The 20,940-nt window shown below is 41.5% G+C and overlaps 1 long non-coding RNA gene across 1 annotated transcript in view; it reads right to left on the minus strand.

The window, feature by feature from the left end:
• Nucleotides 1-15,457: 15,457 nt before the first annotated feature.
• Nucleotides 15,458-20,940, minus strand: part of LOC117201423 (uncharacterized) — a 147,676-nt gene continuing 142,193 nt past the window's right edge. Inside the window, exons 7-8 of the long non-coding RNA XR_007470422.1 lie at nucleotides 18,671-18,707; nucleotides 15,458-18,119 (exon numbers count right to left, since the gene is read on the minus strand). This is a non-coding gene — a long non-coding RNA (uncharacterized LOC117201423). The remainder of the gene's footprint in view (nucleotides 18,120-18,670; nucleotides 18,708-20,940) is intronic.

Consider the following 20,940-nt stretch of genomic DNA (forward strand, 5'->3'; position numbering starts at 1 on the left):
TGATTCTTATTTCTCAGAATGAATGTGCTACTGTATCGGGTAAGCTTTCAGAAGGGGAAAATCTGATGAAGAATCCAAACTTTTATGCTCTGGTTTTTAATATGGAGTTTATTGGACAGTCTGGTTGCGTTTGCAGGCTCTGTGTTGATTCCTCATGTATTCTTAGTTTATTTCTTATTTTCAGTGTGTGCACTACAACGTGTAGACTCTTTAGATACCAGGTAGAATGTGATGCGTGGGAAGAAGATAGTCAGAAAAAGACAGAGAGATGAAGCGGAAATAGAACTCTGCTACATAAAACAGAATCAAGGGGAAACATCCCCTGGGAAGCAATAACAGCCACCTGCCTGCTGCTACCCCAGAATGCATTTGATTCACCTGAATCACAGCTCGCATTGATAGTGCTGCTCTGGGTGCTGCCTTCTTCTGAGTCAGCTTAGGTCTGTGAGGAGGAAAGGTACAAGCAATATTGTCTAAATTCCGCCTGGAGAAGGGCAGAGGGAAAAAATACCAGTAAAGTAACCTTCTCTCTTTTATTTTTTTAATTAATTAATTAATTAATTTTTATTTTTGGCTGTGTTGGGTGTTCGTTTCTGTGTAAGGGCTTTCTCTAGTTGTGGCAAGCAGGGGCCACTCTTCATCGCGGTGCACAGGCTTCTCACTGTCGCGGCCTCTCTTGTTGCGGAGCTCAGGCTCCAGACGCGCAGGCTCAGCGGCCATGGCTCACGGGCTTAGTTGCTCCGCGGCATGTGGGATCTTCCCAGACCAGGGCTTGAACCTGTGTCCCCTGCATTGGCAGGCAGATTCTCAAGCACTGCGCCACCAGGGAAGCCCTAACCTTCTCTCTTGAAAGTAGATGTACTTCCACAAAAATGTAACATCTGGATGCCAAAACTGGGCAGCGATTTCTGTGGCCATCAATCCTGCCTCGTTTCCTAGAGAGGAGACTTCCTTCAGTGTTGGAAGCTTGGCGTGGACCTCGAGCTGCTTCCCTACTCTATCTCTGTATGGCTTTCCACATCCTTGCTGTCTCCCTACCTTCTCTTTCTGTCACATCAAAATTCAAAATTTATTAAAGACTTAAATGTAAGAACTGAAACCATAAAACTTCTTGAAGAAAACACAGACAGTATGCTCTTTGACATTGGTCTTCATAATATTTTTTTGGATATGTCTCCTCAGGCAAGAGAAACAAAAGCAAAAATAAACAAATGGGACTACATCAAACTAAAAGCCTTTTGCACAGCAAAGGAAACTATCAGCAAAACAAAAAGGCCACCTACTGAATGGGAGACGATATCTGCAAATGATATATCTGATAAGGAGTTAATATCCAAAATATACAAAGACCACATACAGCTCAACATCAAAAAAACAAACAACCCAATTAAAAAAATGGGCAGAGGATCTGAATAGACATTTTTCCAAGGAAGACATACAGATGGCCAACAGGCACATGAAGAGATGCTCAACATCACTAATCATCAAAGAAATGCAAATCAAAACCACAATGAGATATCACCTCACGCCTGTCAGAGTGGCCGTTATCAAAAAGACAACACATAACAAGTGTTGGCAAGAGTGTGGAGCAAAGAGAACCCTCGTGCACTATTGGTCAGAATGTAAATTGGTGAAGCCGCTATGGAAGACAGTATAGAGGTTCCTCAAAAAATTAAAAATAGCACTGGCATATGATCTAGAAATACCACTCCTGGATATTTATCAGAAGAAAACAAAAACACTAATTAGGAAAGATATATGCACCCTTATGTTCATTGCAGCATTATTTACAATAGCCAAGATATTTAAGCAACCTAAGTGCCCATCAGTAGATGAGTGGATAAAGAAGATGGGGTACCCAATTTTTTCCAATTCATGTTCCCAGTCTTGAATAAATGGTTGCAATTATATGTGCTCAAGTTTTTCCTTTCTTTCGTTCTTCCTTCCTTCCCTCCCTCCCTCCTTCCCTTTCTCCTTCCTTTCTTTCTTTTTTTTTTTTGGTTTGGCCTTCCTTCTTATTTTATCCCAAATGACTTACCTCTTCAAAATAATAATGATAATTTATGCACAGTTGGGTTTACAAGGTACTCAGGGGAGCGTGATGCTACATGTTATATTCAAGGATTAACAATCAGGCCATAGGTTGGGGATTTAGACATACCCACACTCCCATTCTTGGCCACATAAATCCCTTTTGCTTCAGTGCTGTATAATCTGCAACTGGCCATAATTGACATGCTCGTATTTTGCCTTTCTTGCTCTGTACTCAGTAGGAAAGCTCCATATTCCTTTAGGCCTCTCATGGCTAAGTTGTTTCCCTCTTTTGCCACTAGTATCTGCTCCTCTGTGAGAGATAAAGTCTGTAAGTTTCAGGGAAAAGGGCTAAATCTGTCATTTATGGTGTGTTGACCCTATAGTAGGTGCTTTATATAAATTATCTTCGAATTCAGCTTTATTGTTTCTATCTCCCTTAATCATCTACCTTATATTTGACATAACGTTGAGGGGTGAAGTGGTGGCATGAGTTAGAGTTTTTTACAAGCTATTAAATAATTGGTGTCAAAGGGTCGTATGCTGGTGGGTCCAGGGTTTCCTTATTACATTCTCTCCATGTTAGCTTGACTATTGATGATGTTCATTTAATATGACTTTCAATTAACACGTTATTATTCTGACTATAGAATCAATATATTTTTTTGAAGAAAATTTGGAAAGTCACCCAAAGTAAAGAGAAGTAAATAATATCACTCATAATCTCATAGATAATACCCTTGAACATTTTGGTGTTTTTCCTTTGAACGTTTCTTTCATACACCCCACGCTCGCAACCAAATTGGAGTCTCTCACTTACGTATGGCTCTGTCTCCTGTTTTTGTTCAGTTAGCATTATACGGTGAGAATTTGGTGATATAAAATACTCGTCAAAGACACGATTTTTAAGGCTACACATGTCCTGCCTTCAGGTTTGCACTATCAACCCGCAGTGATTCCGAGTCTCACTCTAGGTGACAACTCTGGGATAAAATTCTGTCCTTCTCTGACCTTCTGCCTTAGCTTGGAAAGAAGCCGCTTGGATGGTCAAACAGAGTAAAAAGCAGTTCCAAAGCATGGTATGTGTTGGTGCTTCACACTGCTTTACCCGAAGGACCTTGCAGTCCGAACATGGAAGGATCCTGGTTTGTCCCAGTGATGAGGCTTCTGCTTCAATCTTTTGGTTCCAGGCTCCCAACGAATAAAATCGTACAAAGCCCGCATCCCGAGACTTCCCCAGCTGTCCCCGCGCATCTCCCTGCGGCTTCCCCCTGCATCGCTTTGCCTGCCCTCCCTGGCCTCACTCCTGCACTGTGTCCTCTTCATGACCTGCTCCCCTCCTTCCTCTTTTTTTCCCTTCTATTTATTCTTCAGGTTTCCAAATCTCTTCCTTAATGTTTCCCCCTGTTCTCCACACAATCAGTGGATACTTCCTCTGTCCTTGTAGACACTGGTTCTTCTCTCTTAGTAATTTGGGGAGTTATTTTATTTGTTCATATTTCTAGTTCCCTCACCATGAAAGTGAAGGTGCTTGATTCACCTTTGTAATTTCAGCATGGACTCCGTGCTCCACCCACTGTAGATATTCAATAAATGTTGAATGGTTGGAAGATGGATAAAAAAGATTAAATAAATACATGGTCCACTATAATGTTACAGGAACAGAATTATGCTATGTTTGCTCTGCAAAGTATTATAAAATTAGGATTTCTACTTTAATGGAAAAACCATTTTTTGTGTTTTTAAAAATTCACAATAAATATTTGAGGTAAGCTAAATACATCCACAAAGATACTCAGTACTGTCCACCTCTCCAGCCTCATTTTCCATCTTCTCAGTATTTCCGTGCCAGCTTGCTCTGGTTCTTCCTCCATGCCATGCTTCCGCCGAGCATGTGAACCTTCTGGTCCCCCATGTAGAAGTCTCATCCCTTTCTTCCTTACTATTTTAACTCCCACTAATCCTAAGAACCCCCAGCCAGGACTCATTTCCCCAGGGAAGGCTTTTCTGACCCCCTTTACTAATAGTAATGAAAATAACAGTGAGTGGCAATCATAATAGCTAGCATTTACTGAGAGCATCCTATAGGACAGGCACTGTTATCAATACTTACATTGATCATCTCATATAATCCCCCATAACAACCCTCTGAGACAGGGACCATCATTAACCTCGTTTAAAAATAAGAAAACGTAACACAACATTGTAAATCAACTATACTTCAATTAAAAAAAATAAGTAAAAGATTCATCTGTCAATGGACACTTAATGTTGCTTCCATGTCTTCGCTGTTGCAGTTAGTGCTGCTATGATCATTGGGGTGCATGTATCTTCAAATTAGAGTTCTCCAGATATATGCCCAGGAGTGGGATTGCTGGATCATATGGTAACTCTATTTTTAGGTTTTAAAGGAACCTCCATACTGTTCTCCTAAATGTCCATCAACAGATGAATGGATAAAGAAGATGTGGTATGTATATATATGTACACAGTGTGTATATATATATATATATACACACACACATATATATATACACACACACACACACACAATAGAATATTACTCAGCCATAAAAAAGAATGAAATAATGCCATTTGCAGCAATATGGATGGACCTAGAGATTATCATACTAAGTAAGTCAGACAAAGACAAATATCATTTGATATCACTTATATGTGGAACCTAAAAAAATGGTACAAATGAACTTATTTACAAAACAGAAATAGACTCACAGACATAGAAAATAAATTTATAATTACCAAAGGGGGAAGGGCAGGGAGGGATAAATTAGGAGTTTAGGATTAATAGATACACAGAACTGTATATAAAATATATAATCAACAAGGACTTACTGTATAGTACAGGGACCTATATTCAGCATCTTGTAAGAGCCTATAATGGAAAAGACTCTGAAAAATATATATATAACTGAATCACTTTGCTGTATACCTGAAACATTGTAAATCAACTATACTTCAATTAAAACATGGAAAAAAATAAGAAAAAGAAGCTCAGGGAAATTATGCAGTGTATCCAAGCTAACACAGCTGAAGTACACTAAGTTATCAACCATGCATCCTCTTCAGACTTCTTATTTTCTTATCCCAGGTGCAGTTCGATGTTCATTTGCATGAGTTGTTGATTAATGTGCCTGTAATCCAGCAGATTGTAAACTCAGTAAGATCACTATATCTGTACTCCTGATACAGAGCCAGATGCAGTTTAGATAATCAGTAAGCACTTGTTGAATGAATGCATTGCTTTGTTTGATCCAATATTTCAGGCTGGTATTGGTCCAGGCAGTGTTACTATTTCTCTGTAACTGTCAGAAGGTAGCTTTAATAGCACGTGTTAGCTTGTACCCTTTTCATTCGAGTTCTATTTCTCACTGTACCCTCTACAACGATAGAGTTTATGTATGCTGATGTTCAGACAACTGATCTCATAGAGACATCCCTGTTAACTACACACCCCCTCTGGCCACGAAGGATGTTATTTCAGTCCCAGCAGCCTGATATCTGGTTAGTGATATAGTGCCGTTTCTGCATATAATCCTGAAACAATATACTTTGTCATTTGAAAAAAAGTTCCACAGCACGTTTGCCTTTTGGCCCAGTGGCAATGTTATGTCAGTCTTCAGGAATGTGTCTTTTGTATCCAAAAGCAAATTTAGCTTAGAGAAATGTTATCAGCAGTTCACCAAGAGGTTTAATTGTATGCTTTGAATGGCAGAAGAGGGGAAACCCTAAAAATTCAGGTTAAATCTATTAAGCTGAACATCCTGGGTTTGGTTGGCTGCCAAAATACATCATGATAAGAGTTTCAAAAGCTAATAACGGAGGAGATTAAATTGGTGTCCATTACAGATTTGTGGAAAGCTATTTCTTTGCATTAAGACTTAACAGCTGAACTGAATAAAGTATTCACCCTTCAATTTTTGTGTTTCATTTAGCTATAATTGCTGTTTTGGCCCATGGACCCAATTTTCTTTATGGTGTTTTGGCACTCTTCCTTCATCAAAAATGTGAAAATTCCATGTAGCAGACCCTACGTGAGATCCTACCCTTCAATATGGGAGTTATGGACGGGGAAAATGGGACACCAAATAAACTGTGTTTGAAGTTATAAATTATTTGTGGGTGGTAATTTTAGTTGAAAGTGAGATGTTGTTGCTATTTCATAACTACTCATTGACAAATCTCTTTGGGGCTGTGTTTCTACCTATCTACTGGTCTAAGTTCTGTGGCTAACCAAGTGCATAGTGGTCTAGATATACACATTTTCCTGCAATATACAATTAGTTCGATGAGTTTTGTCTCTCTTGGCACTTTACTATTTATCTTTAAACACCTAGAGTATAATACATGCTCATCTAATTGCAGAAGTGTTAGAAATTTAACCACATTCTCAGAACTTCAAATAATTTTCTAGAAAGCAGGCGTTCCACGCACACGTTGATTGAATTAGCGTGTCCTAGAAGTTATCATGGGCTTGGAATCAGAAGATCTGGGGTCTATTCCTTAGGCTGGCAACTATTTGAGGTAATCTTGAGTTAATCACTTTCATCTCCTGTTTTCAAAGTATGATGTATAATTTCTAAAATGCCTTCCTGTCAGTGTTGAGTTGAAGCAGTGGGTCAATAGTATTCAATTTTTTGCCACCGTAAAGTTATTTTATTAGCTCCTCCCTTGATATCACCAGTGCTATCGCCCCTACCCTATACACTATTTTATAAACTAATAGTTTTCCCATTTTAATGAGTCGAAAGCCTATTTCACTGTAATTTCAGTAAAAACACAAAGGACTTTGTTGCTTGAATTAGCCTGTGCCATATTTCTCAAGTAAAGGTATGATTTCCATTTAATCTGATTAATAAAATCTGATTATTTTATTTTATTGATTTTTATTTTTGGCCACACCACAGGGCTTTCGGTATCTTAGTTCCCCAACCAGGGATCGAGCCCGTGTCCTCAGCAGTGAAAGTGCAGAGTTCTAACCACTGGACCACCAGGGAATTCCCCTGATTAAGTATTTTAATAACTCTCAAAGAATAACATTCAGATAACTAAACAGCTTATAGATGCCCCTATTTTCAGGGGCTCCAAATTGAGAATGGCTGAGCTAGGTAGAAAAGTGTGAGCCTATGTCAATGAGTGCAGAGTTTCTTTAAAGTCTCAGTTCCGAAAATAAGTGCATTTTGAGTTACCTCTATCCTAGAGGTGAGGAGAAAATGTTACTCGGATGTAAGTTCCTCTCTGGGGGAGACCATTTACCATGGAAACCAAGGGCCCTGAAGAGTAGCTGGTGTGGAGTAGACCCTTTTGCAATATGAGAAATAAATGTTGAGGAGTAAGAGGGGTGGGATGTGGTGACAAGGTGGGCAGGACACTGGGTGGAATAGTCGGGGGATCGTCAGAAGCCTCAGTGCTCTCTGCTTTCCATTGGCATCTGTTGTCATGACAGCAGCACCCTGGGGCCAGCCATGAAGTTATCAGGTCTTTCTGTCAAGAATATAGTGTCAGAGCCTTTTTTTCAGCATTCTGATATCATTCTGGCACAGGATTAAGTTCTGATCTCATCAGTTACCAGTTATGTGAATGTGAATGAGTTCTATAAGCTCTCTCTACCTCAGTCTCCCAGCTGTAAAATGGGACTAACTATCTGGTAGATTTAAAGTCAGATAATACATGCTGAAAGTCTGTCACATCAGAGACACGTAACAAATATTGGGCCCTTTCCCCATTCTTAACAATAAATTACATGGAACAGACCAGGCGATTGGTCACAAATCCTTCTTTCTAGGCTCTAAGCTAAGACCAATACCTTCAAAGGAGATGATGAAGGTTTTGCCATCCCACTTGGAGTAGCTGTAAATGACTAAGTCTCCAAAATAGTTAAAATAAGTTCATTGAATAATCAAGCTGATTTTTGCTTTTTTTTTTTTAAACTCCTCGGACTACAGTTCAATCAAAACTTTGGCAAGTGTTCAGATGTTTTATACCTCAGAAGAGCCAATGACAATCACCATCTCTTGCACACTAGCAGTAAGCGACCATCTTCCACCAATGCTACATTTATTCTTCTTCAAGATAGAGAGAGAAGTTGGCCACATGCTGGGCTACGCCAGGTCCAGTACCATTCTTAGAACAGTTCTCCACCGAGGGACCGAGGAATAGAGAGGAGGCCCCTCTTACACAAGTCTTCCATTCACAAAGCTAAGAGACAGACGTTTTACTACAATGCTGGTGAGATGCCAGAAACAAACAGAAACAAGAATAAACACAAGGGTTCTTAGGCAAACAAGCCCTGTCTGGTTAGCATATGGCTCGACACAGAAACAACTGTCCTCCCTCCCCGACCCATCTATGGCGGGAGCAGCTTCAGTGCCATAGCTCTGTGGAAGCCTCACTGACTCAGAAAAGGGAAAAATGTGGCCAGCGAAGAACACATTTTCTACAAGCTGAGCAAACATGGCTTTGACGTCAGGGAGGGAGCCTGTACACGGGTAACAAAGGAGACGTGCACACATGGGGATTTTGTGGTACCTGGGTGGCTGCCCAGAGCACTAAATCCTGGAGCTGAGAATCCCTTTGAAGACCCTTCACAATGCTTGGGAATTTCAAAGACTATCATCATAACTCAGAAAACCCTCCAAGTGTCATTTTACCTTTTTCTTCTGCCTCCCCATTGAGCTGGCTGTCCCCAGTGAGGGACTGCAGCCCAGCCATGGCCCAGGGGAGGGGGCAGCTGCAGCAGATGTGCACATCTGGATCACCTGCGGCCAGCCCATCGGCTCCCAGGTCTCCTGTGGCTTTAGCTTCCACATGACAGGACAAGAGGGTGGCTTCCTCTCCACAGTAACTGAATCTTTCAGAATGAGAGTTTTAACTATTGAGTAAAATATTCTGTACTGTTCAGGTTGACCTGTAAACTACACGTACTCCTCTTTGGTCGTTGGAATCGTCCTCATTTCCTTGTATGTGAATAAGTGGCTCTTGGATTGTAGTCCTTACAAAGTATTTTTAAATGAAGAATACATAGCAGGGGGTGTTGGGAGAACTAAAGACATCTTTTGGGTTCTCTTGTTATACGAGTAACTTCAGCAAAAGGCGGCTTTGATTCTCACTCTAATTCTACCTTCCCTCTGTGGGTTTTCAGCACAGTTCCTCTGAATTCAGAGGGAAACCCAATATCTACATGGTGACTTTCAACCCTGTCCTGCCCTATGCAGTTCCCTTGTTTTTAATCATTAAGTGGTGAGTATACAATGACACTGCACATCTGTTTCTGGTCTGAGAAGATCAGTAAGGACGAGGGTGATTGAGAGCTACGTTAGGTGAAGCAATTACAGAGAAATGTTGAAAAGTGGAAGTGTACCATTTCCCCATTTTGTCTAATACATCCAACATCTAATACCATTTGCAACATTTTATCTAATACATCCAACATCTGGGAAAGGATGACGTGAAGCTCGGTGGATGTGGTACAGTGGGGGTGGTGACTTTGGGTGATGCATTAAATTTGAGAAAATGTCACACTAATGCTGCAATAACCTCACTGCAAACATTGCCTGCCAGGAGATGTGTCTATAAGTGATGGCAAAACCCGTTGGCATTTGATGGTGGAGTTTGTCCCCATGTGACTTTGAATATGTGATTGCTTCTTATGTTTTGTCTTTTAAAACAGTCTGGTACTTAACTACAATTTGGCATTCCCCTTTGATGACATTTCTTCTATGTGGGATTCCAGCTATCTAAAAAGCTCTAGGTAATTTTTTAAAACTGCCAGACTTGTTTCTAACAAGTAGCTTAAGCGCTAGCAGAAACTGGCATATTAATATTAAACCCAATGGAAATGCAATTTTTAGTTTGAAGAATAAACATATGTTGGGAATTGCAAAAGTCAAAGTCCTCCAAGCAAGGTTAAGTTGCTCTTTAATGCATTGAGTGTACGTATTTAGAAGTCTGGGGATTTACAGTCGGCCAGAGCACTGTAACTTTCTCTTTTTCTGATTTGGTGTGTGTAAATTTGTAGCGCAAGTGGTTCATTTCTCTAGATATTTGCATTTAATTTGCTGCTGATTGTTATGTGAAAAAAAAAAATTTAAAGGTAAGGAAATCATGCTCCAGAATGAATGCATTACGCTTTGAGGATGACACTAACGCTTTCTGTTGCATGTTGTAATGATACCGTAATCTGATGGAAGTGTGTGCAAAACTCCTCTCAGAGCACCTATTTTTTTTTTTTCAAAACGAACAACTTTTTATCGAAGCATAGTTGATTTACAATGTTGTGTTATTTTCAGATGTACAGCAAAGTGATTCAGTTTTACATATATATATGTTCCTTTTCAGATTCTTTTCCATTATAGGTTATTACAACAGAGCATCTATTTTGACCTAAAAGAAGTATTTCCAAAGATTCCAAGTAGTCAAAGAGCCCAATTCTGCCTTATAAAATAATAGTTTACCTTGATTTGTGTCTTATTTCATTACTTAAAAGGACTATCACTTTCAACCCTGATTGTCACAATCCTGTTCTAGGTCACTGCTGGTTCCCCGTGTGATGCGAGTGACAGCATGCATGCTTTTTCCTTTAGTTTCTCACACATCTCTTTCCTGGATGTTTTCCTTTTTTTTTTTTTTTTTTTAACTTGCCACTTTCAGGAACTTAAAATCAAAAAGGGAGGGAAAGCAAATAATTTGAAGAAAGTAGTCTAATGCTGCAGTGACATTTAGACTTAGAAACATTTACAGTTTGTCTGCCTTTGGGAGAATTTGGGAATTATTATACATTGGAGATTTGACTCCATAAGGAGATTCTTTTCAGCTATTAGGACCAGTCTCTTGGAGATGGGTCTGGCAGCCACCCAGAGAGCAGAAGTCGTTGAACTTGAGGCATCTTCTCTAGTTTAAGGGCGCAAACACGGTGGAAATATGGGATTAAGTCTATCAGGCAGAACGAGTGCACCGGCCCTTGATGGACCTGCTCTGGGCTCCACAAATGCCAGCAGGCGTCCCCCAGACACGCCGTATGCAGACAGTCTATCATGGGGTGAGGATAAAAATAGAGAGAAAACGGACACATTTTTGTTGTTGCTGTTTACAGAACCCAACTCTTTGGTCTTCAAAGGTCTTAGCCTCATGGAGCTGTAGGTTGTTGTCTTTCACTGATTTCCCCCGAAGGAATGTGACGGGGTGGGAATATTACAAACATCCCCTGCTTTGGCATTGTTTGATTTTTTAAAAAATTAATAAAAACAGCTCCTAGCAGCTGGTTGAAACAATTCTGCTCTTCACAAAAGCCTTTGCAGTTGACACTGAATGTTAAGAAAATAATTCTTTCAATTAGTGTGTGGCCAGTGCACCTGTGAACTGGGATCATCCAAGAAAACATATCTGTGAATGTTGTGAATGTCAGGGAGAACAATTCAGGAATTCATCCACTCTGCCTTTTTCTTTTGCCACATTTGCACAGATGTTAATCCCGGGGTGCAAACGCTGGAAGGGCCGCCTGCCTATAATCCCAGGAGCATGAGAAACAGGAGTTCAGATCAGGAAAACTATTAATTTCCAACTGTCTGCCATCAGTATCATTCCTCCTTGTTTTTAGGTATGCTTCTGTCTTATATTATTTCTCAGACTGTGATACATAATTCACTGGTCCTGGTATAGAGTTGGCTGTCAGGTACACGGACAACTTACCAAGCCCTTATTCCTCAGAATCATTGATTGATCACTCTATGTGCACAGCATTGTGTTTGGTATAAGGGATACAAATGTGAATAAGACCTAACCCCTGCGTTGGAAATGCTTATGATTTCTGTTAGAACCAGTTTTCCTTCTCTGCTGGTATTTTATAATGTATCATCATCCTATGTTTTTCAGTGTTCCATTTTTTTTTTACTTCTTTATTAGAGTATAATTGCTTTACAATGGTGTGTTAGTTTCTGCTTTATAACAAAGTGAATCAGTTATACATATACATATGTTCCCATATCTCTTCCCTCTTGCGTCTCCCTCCCTCTCACCCTCCCTATCCCACCCCTCCATCAGCGTTCCATTTTTGTCCATGGGAGTAAACAGGGGTTTCACCTTGTGTATCAATTATTGAATTGCTATGTAGTGGAGCACCTCAAAATAATGGCTTAAAACCGCTACCATTTTTTAATGCTCACCCAGCTCACAAGTTGGGTCGTTCTGCTAAACTGGGCCAGTTCAAGTGACCCAGGAAGCAGGGCTTACTCAGTCATCTGTGGTCAGCTGGTACCTCAGTGGGGATTGGCTCAGTCTAGGATGGTCTCATTTATATGTCCAGTGATTGGCTGGCTCTTGGTTGGAGTGATGGGGGTGACCGGGCTGCCTTATCTTTCATCACCCAGAAGGCTAGCCCAGGGTCATTTGAAGAGTGATGACAGGTTTCCAAGGAAGCCAGCGATGGCATGCAAGGTTTTTTTTAAAGCCTAGGCTTGTAAATGGTACAAGGTCCCTTCTCCTCTGTTTAATTGGCCAGAGCAAGTCATAAAGCCATTCCAGTCTCCAAAGGTGGGGAAGTAGACTCTACCCTTTAAATAGGAGGAGCTGGAAAGTCACACTGTAAAGAGTTTGGATTCAGGGCAGAGTGAAGAATTGGGGCTATTTTTGCAAACACATCCTTCTTATTCTTTAGAAATGGTCCCGAGAGTAACCTGTCACATCCTTATACCTTATTGAATTTTATGAACCTTGCCAGAGAATCAGGATTTCTCTGAGAATCACCTGGATCTACCTTAATATGTACGGATCGTCATCTCTCAGCGACATTATGGCTTAGGAAAAACTATGGTAAGAGAAGGGGGGCGGGTGTTGCAGAATTTCTCCAATCCTTTGATACGTTAGCGTGCCTGTGAGTGGCTGTGGCATCTCCTAGTCTTATTTGATCTTTTTTCAAGGGATCACCTGTGTTTCAAGGAACAGTTTGTGGAAAATCGTGCTTCAGGATGTTTCCAGTCTTGGACATTCACTTATGGAATGCCAGTTGTGGTAAGAACCGACCTCTAGACCAAAGGGAGAGAGTGACAGAAGTGAAAGGACAAACGTAAGGGAGGGGCCTTTGGGTGCTTGGAGTCCGTTCAGCCTTTCCTTGTGAGGGAGGAAATGCCTCTATGCGTGTCATAGCATCCTTAGAGCTGCGAGGGTCCTGGGAGAGCACCTGAAGAGAAGTCTCAGACCCTTCCCTCCCACGTGGCTTGCCCAGTGGCACACTGCTAGTAAACGGCACAACTCCGGTAGCACAGCTTCAGCAGATGCTCAGAGTGCTTGCAGTGGTAGGACTGCCTCATTCGTGCCCTCATGAAGTTTATGGTCAATGTCAGTGTCCACATTCACGTTGACTACTCACCCAAACAATTTGCTCAAAGCCATTTAATAAGAGATAAAAAAGAATTTGATTATAAAAACTATGCTTCTTCCACTAAGTTTTTGCAGTTATTCTAACACACATATGTGGGACAGGTATATACTTACATGAGACTATATATTCCCTTGTCTGGGCTTCTGTAGTCCTCTGATCATTTTGCCATTTATGGTGCTTTTGTTACTATGCCAATATTTCTGTGTGCATCTGTTCCTAAAGCAGGCTGTGAGCATCTCAAGGGCAAGAGCCATGTGTAGCGCACCTCCTTTTCCTTTCCCAGCTTCGCCTGGTACTGAGAGTTGCTCAGGGCACCTAGAATGACTGGTTCCCCTTGCTGATCAATATGATCATTTATTTTATAGATTATTCATTACAAAATTATACATTTACAAATGAAAGACATGGTTATTATTAGTGTGCTGTTTCTTTAATAACAAGAAGTCCCCTTATTAACTGTTTTGCAACTGGAGTTCTTTCTTTCTCTGTTATGTGCCAAAGCAGATAATCCTGGGCTAAGTAGCTAAGGTTTGTTTCTTAGAAAATTAGAATCAGCTCCAAATAACGCTGGCTACTGATGTCTAATATTTGAGAGGGGGGAAAATAATAGACGTAGAGATTTGGGGCAAATCAATGTTTTAAGGACATGCTGTACTTACTGACTTTATGACATTCTTGTCCCGTTGTTTATTTTTATTTATTTATTTACTTGCTCCCACCAAAAATGGAAGCCCTCAAATTGCACTGAAGAACCTCATGGGTCAGGCAGGTTCTTTGGATGGGAAGTTCCTTTCTGAGCTCCTTCTACAGTCAGGGGTAAACTCTGCCCTTTCTGGCTGGGAACCCAGCCCACAGGCTACAACCTGGTGGGCATTGGAGGGGTGGTTTTCCTTTGGAGGAAGCGTATTTTGCCTGTGCCTTGTCCATGTTAGAGAGGAACGGGGCATGCAGGGGTGTGTTTGTCTGCCTGACACATTTCACAGCGGAGGATGGTTCTTACAGCTCTCCACTCACCTGAGTGTCAGAGCTGGGGCTGATTCCAGGTTTTCCACTGGCTTCGCTACGGGGCTGACCTGGAGCCTTGCGATCAGTGTGCTGAGAAAATCAGCCGGCACGTCTCAGTGTGTGTATGTGCTCGCATGTGTTTCTGTGTGTTGAAGATGGGGGCTCTGTATCATCGCCAGAGCATCCGGCACAACACAAACATCTCCATGAAAAACTGTATCTCATCATTAAAGTTTTCTTCATTGTTCACAAGACCTATGTGGGAGCTCACTAATTCTTCACATATGAAGTTTGGGCAGTGGTCCTGGGGTCTTCTTGTTAGTAATCCACACTGGAAATGTCATTATAAACTGAAGACAGATGATACCACCCGCAATGCCATGTGTCTCTCATTTAGCTTCTTGCCATCCCATCGCAATTACAATCCATGGCCCCAGCTCCTTCTGGGAGTTGCCAGAGGGAGCGCCAGACCTGGCCTCATGGGGGCGAGAGGAGCATCCTTGCCTTGGGAGCAGGGCACGAAATGAATGACAAGCAGTTTTCAACGGGAATAGAAATCACCTCTCTCAGACCAAATCACCGAGCTCCAATCAAGGACCTTGATGACAAGTGAAATTAAATAAAACATGAGTGATGAAACACTGTAATATGTTTACCATGAGCTAGTAGAGACAGCTGATAATTAACTGTTGCCCAAACAGTAACTTGGCAGTACATGATTGTAACCAGGACACAGAGCAGTAGTTAACTGAAAGTATTACTAAAGATCTTTGCATCTGTGAAGAAGCACGTGACCTTCAACAGGGAAAGGATACAGGCAAGCCGTGGACCCTTCCAGGGCATCAACTGACTGTGGATCTGGATTCTGACCTGTGCTGGGTTTTGGCTTGCACATTCCTGTCCACCGTGGTAATGCTCTTTATGTGGTACAGTCCCCAAGCAAATGTCTCCGTGTGTTTTTTCCTGGGCTACCACCCACGGAATGTACAAAATCTGAGAACAAATAAATGCAGATGCGCACAATTTAAATGAGTTAAAAAACATGTTTTTATTATCTGCCCAGATTCTTACACTTAAAATAGTTTTGGTTTGAATCCTCTTCAGCCCCCTGGTTTTGTTTGTTTGTTTGTTTTTCTGAATTTGGAGCAACCCTGCAGCGAGGAAAGATAGTATTTAGAAAAGGAAACAAATTCCTCAAATGAATTTAAGCAAAATTCACATATAAAGAGAAACCAAGAAACTGAAAGGAGGTCTCGAAGATTCCCTGACTGCTTGTAGTCTCAGTTTCCTTATCTGTGAAATGAAGATCGGACCAGATGACCCGGTGGTCCCCTCAGCTCTCCTGCTTCCTGAACTATTATCAGAATCGTATTCAAAGAATGTGAGGAAGCTAAGGCCAAACACATGTGATTTAAACGTGATTCAGAAGTAGAAGAAATGATCATAAAATATTACCTCTAATCCAAATTTCTCCCGTGGTTCCCAGGACGCTTACACAGAGGCGACGGAGCTACGCCCCAGAGGGCCAGAATTTGGTTGATCAGATTCTTCAGCTGGTGCCACACTAATAAGTACCGAATCGTGTGTGCCCTTCTCTTTTTTTGGATTATATTATTTTCTGTCCTCATCCTATTCCCCTCCAACCTCATAAGCACCCATTCTTGTGTATGTCCTTGCAAATTCCATTTATTTCTGTAAAATGTGTATCCTTGAACAACACAGTGTGATTATGTTTTTAAAAATTTACATGAAGAATATTTGCTACAAATCTCATTCAGTTTTACTTCTTTCACTTACGTTTTTGAGATCTATTTATCTTCAGTATCTCAAAGATATCTACATCTTTGCATTGCTCCTCAGAGCAACTCTTGTGGCATTTGAAAAGAGTTCTTCAGATGAAAAACCATCCCTTTGAGGTGGTGGCCGTGGATGCCAGGAGAAAAAGGGCGCCTACAATCTGGGTCAGTTGCACTGACAGTGGTCATCTCCCCAGCTTGCCATCTTTAATATGCACGTCTTCTCTCTTGTGACATTTATTTTCTTCCCCACCCCCAGGGTGTGGTCTTCAAGCTGTCCACTTCTGGAATTTGCAGGTTTCACAATGTGGTACTACTTCTTTTGGTCTGTAGGTTATTTCTCCATATGAATGTGAAGAAAAGCAATATGTGACTGGCTGTTGTTGTTTTCTATAGTGCGAAATAAAAAGAGTAAAAGGAAAATTTATATTTATCAATGCCTCTGATCACTGCATAGTATTCTGTTGATTGAAAACATGCTCCACTTTATTCATTTCCTTATTGATGGAGTTTTTGATTGCCATGATTTTCATCCGTAACTCTGCAGAGAACATCTTTATACAAGTCTCCATGGGCATCTGCGTGAAAGTTATCACAGGGCATGTGCTCAAGAATAGAATCGCTGGGTCCTAGGATACGTGCGTATTCACATGCACTTATTGCTCTGAGAGTCTCTGCCGGAATGAGTGCAGACATCCACCCGTGGTCTGTGATGGTTCCTATTTTCATTCACCTTTGTATTATTTGACTCTCTAATTCTTGACAATCTGATGAGAGGAAATGGTTTCTTGCTGTTGTCTGGATGTGCATCCTCTGATTACTCTTGAGGTCGAGGAGCTATTACATACTTGACCGAGACCATGCTGTGTCCGCTACACAGTTCCTTTTCTAGACATAGGGGAAGGTTGCAGTTAACAGCTTCCATTGCAGTTAGGTTGTATTCCCACGAATGAGTCCTGGCCAACTGAATGTGGGTGGCAGTGTGATTACTATTAACATGTATTATTTTCTGAGGGAGTCTCAAACTTGTTATTCTCACTCTGCCCTTTTCTCTTTCCTCCTTACACAACCAGGAGGGGTATGTTTGGGGGCAGTGGAAATCCATTCTCATTCTTGACTTAAGGAATGTGCTATTAGCAAACATCACAATCATTGCAACTCAGAGGTTGAGGGACCTGATAAAGTAACACCATGGAGCCCTTGCCTTATGAAGTCCCAGCCAAAACTTGACACATGAAGTATATGGGAAAATGTCTTATTTCTGAAGGTTTCATCCAGCTAAGGAAGTCTTCATGGAATTGTACAAAGATTCAGAGCTAAACAGAAGTAGTGAATTTCTGCTTTCAGGAAAGCGCTGTACTGTAACTATCTGAAGTTGTCACTCTGGGTCCTCAGAGTAGTGGTTTTCAGCCTTCCATAGAAGCCAACAAGTAGAAGGAATCTGACTTGAACTTTAATAAAAACATTATATTTATAATGCTCTATCTTAGCAGTGTACTCTTTAGAGAGACAGTATCTTTATTCTAATATGAATCAAGATATTAGGAGTAAGGAGGTGTGTGGTCACAGGTGAGAAGTCGTCCAGCCTGTTATCTGAGTGGTTATGTAAACTGGAAGGTGTCTGAATGTTTCACTATATTAAGAAATATAATTTTTCCTACTTTTGAGAGGAGGGAATGACAGTCTTTCCCTTAAAATAACACAGTCCATTTTCTTTATGTTCTTGGATACACTTCATCATCATTATCCAACATCAGGCACATTTTTTGGCTTCGGGATTCATGATGGATCACATAGCCACTGACTGCCTCGTTGTGTGCAGCTAGCAATTATTGTTTTGTTCCTTTTGGAAGAGTTTTCATTGTCTTCAGTCTAAAGCTGGCATCACAGAATTACTGGCATGATTTAATAGTACATTCTTAAAGATTTAAAAATATATAAGGGCATAATTTTAGGTCCCCCCCCCCAAAATCCCCCCCCCGCCTCACATTTACATTAAATCGAACGTAAAAAAAATGGGTCCAACTCTTGAGTTTTTTTCAACTCCTCAAATGTTGACAGATTAATTCAGTCGTTTAGATGGTAGTCTCCAAATTCGGATGTAACATGCCAGTGGGTTAAATAAACAATCCAGAGGGCGCAGGAAGAAAGGGTTAGGACCGCTACTCATCTGTTGTTTTAATCTAAAAATGAGGAAAGTAATTAAGTACTGTTAGTGTTTAGTGCATGTATTGGCATTGCTTCCATGCTCAGTCTGCCATGCTGCTGTGAGCAGGGTTTCCTAGGAAAGGCAGGTGTGCACTTTTATTATAAAGTTTGAACCCAACCAATTCTCACAAAATGGTCAAGAGGCTGAAAAAGATTCTTGGGAAGAAACGGTAAGATGAATGCAATCATAATGCAATATGCAAGCAGACCACAAGAAGACAGCAGAGCTGTCCCTTACCCCATGCTTAGCACCCTGCTCCAGTTCTGCATCAGTCCTTTCAGGAAGGAAAGCAAAGAACGAATTAGCTAATCAGATCTGACAGGAAGGTGAAGAAATGTAAAATTACCAAGAAGACCATCTGAAACATGGATTTATAGGCGTTCACATTAATGATGATCCCTGCCACGAGCGTATATTGTGTCTTGAGATATTAGCTTAAAGTATGAAGCCATCATGATTATCAAGATATTTTAATGTTTTAATTGTTTATTATTTTCTTCATGCTATATTAACCCCTATGTCTTTCATCTCTCTCTCTGTGTCATGCACACTCACACACATATATGATAAACAAGTAAATATTTATATATGAAGCCTGTGCTCAGAAATTGCCTTAGGATGCCTGCTCAAAAAGGTGAAGAAGGGCTTCCCTGGTGGCGCAGTGGTTGGGAGTCCGCCTGCCGATGCAGGGGACACGGGTTCGTGCCCCGGTCCGGGAAGATCCCACATGCCGCGGAGCGGCTGGGCCCGTGAGCCATGGCCGCTGAGCCTGCGCGTCCGGAGCCTGTGCTCCGCAATGCAAGAGGCCACAACAGTGAGAGCCCCACGTACCGCAAAAAAAAAAAAGGTGAAGAAGTGGCTGGAGGATGGTGTGAATGGGAATGAGGCTTGGTTATGCTTCTCCCTACACCAGGTTCACTTTCCCCCCTGAGCATTTTTGTCTTCATGACTCCCGTCTATTGACGAAGAGCTAGTCTTACCCGGGGAGCCCTTCAAGCCTCCTCTAGGACGTGCTCCCGAGCGCTCCTGACTAGAGCAGGTGTAGGACTTACACTTGTTTCTGTCTGTTTGTTTTCCTCGGTGCTTACTTTGTTCTCTAGCCAAGAGTAGTATCCTCTGGAGCCTGAATGGCTCAGCTCCAGCATTCCCTGGCCAGGTAGCTGGTGGCAGGCTGCTTTTGCGTTCTTTGCTGGAGGCTATCGAGACCTGGCAGTGAGGGGACTCATAACTCTGGTCACAAGTTAGCTTTGTTGATCATGAAAATGGAGGATTACAGCCAGATACTTCAGGAAGAAAGACAATGGCCAAGATCTAGTGAAAGGTCTTGCTCTAGTGAAAATAAGAGTGGATCCTTGATTAAAACACAGAGTGAGGTACCTTGGAAGGAAGCCCAAGTGTCGTATCAAACGTTGGCCAGGTCACCGCAGGATCTGGTGCCCGCAGAGTATCTATGGTCGACCGAGTGAAAGTCGAAGAAAGAAGTGAAGGTAGGGTAACCCAGAGGCCAGGGGCCAAGAGGCTGGAGCCTACAAAGAGAATACTAAGAGGGTAGCTATCCAGGATCTGATTATTTTTCCTGACAACACACATTCTTTTTATTTTTACCATCTGAGTCCTCTGTTTTTCACTCTTCCTTGTTCATAGTTGGTTCCCGAGGAGCAACCAGACCCTCAGACCCATGTAAGTCCTTTGGTAACCGACTTCTTGGTTGGACTCAGACCCTTTGCCTTCCTTTGCTTTCCTCACCTTTCCACCTGCCTGGCCAGGCATCAGAGTTGTACTGCGTGGGACCTAGATGCCACCTGGGCACAAGCTGGCATGTAAACTAAGGAAAAGAATGTAGTTTTCTTTCTACACCTTCATTCTATGACTTAGAGGGAATCCGCAAGGCCTTCCCCAGGATTGTTGAGACTATGTAAGAGACTTTTGTTTTCATGCTCACTCTTGACTCTGAGCTCTTGGTTCCACAGAATCAATTCAGGTTAGGGGTTTTCCTTCATACTATTAGGTACTAGGTTTTCTTAACTATGGAAACCAGACAATGTTTTGTTTTCTTTTCCGTATCACACACATCCCCTTTATGAAATCATTGTGTGCGTAGCAGGTGGTACAGAGAGTGTGGACAAATGGAGCTGGTATTCTCGTTCCCCAAATCCTCTTAGCTGTCGCATCACTAGGACTTTCCCACTGACTGTGCCACCTCACAGAATACCTCTGTCTCCTCTCTACCTTCTCTCTGATTCCTCTTGGAAATAACCAAATTTCTGTGTTTTTGATTGATACCAATTAGGCTGTCCTTAGCATTTAAACCCCACCTCCAAACTTGGCTCCTTTGAGATATCCAAACTGTGGAAGCTTTTAAGAACTGCTTGAAAGATCGGATCAGAAATCTTAAGTCAAGGAGCCAACTTCATCTTCAGATTGTAACTTAGGCGTGGAGCTGGGTAAAGGTTTCTCAGGTTTCAAGGACACATCCAAATTCTGCATTTGGAATTGTGTGGAATAAA

This window comes from Orcinus orca, chromosome 12, assembly GCF_937001465.1.
Source record: "Orcinus orca chromosome 12, mOrcOrc1.1, whole genome shotgun sequence".
NCBI lineage: Eukaryota > Metazoa > Chordata > Mammalia > Artiodactyla > Delphinidae > Orcinus > Orcinus orca.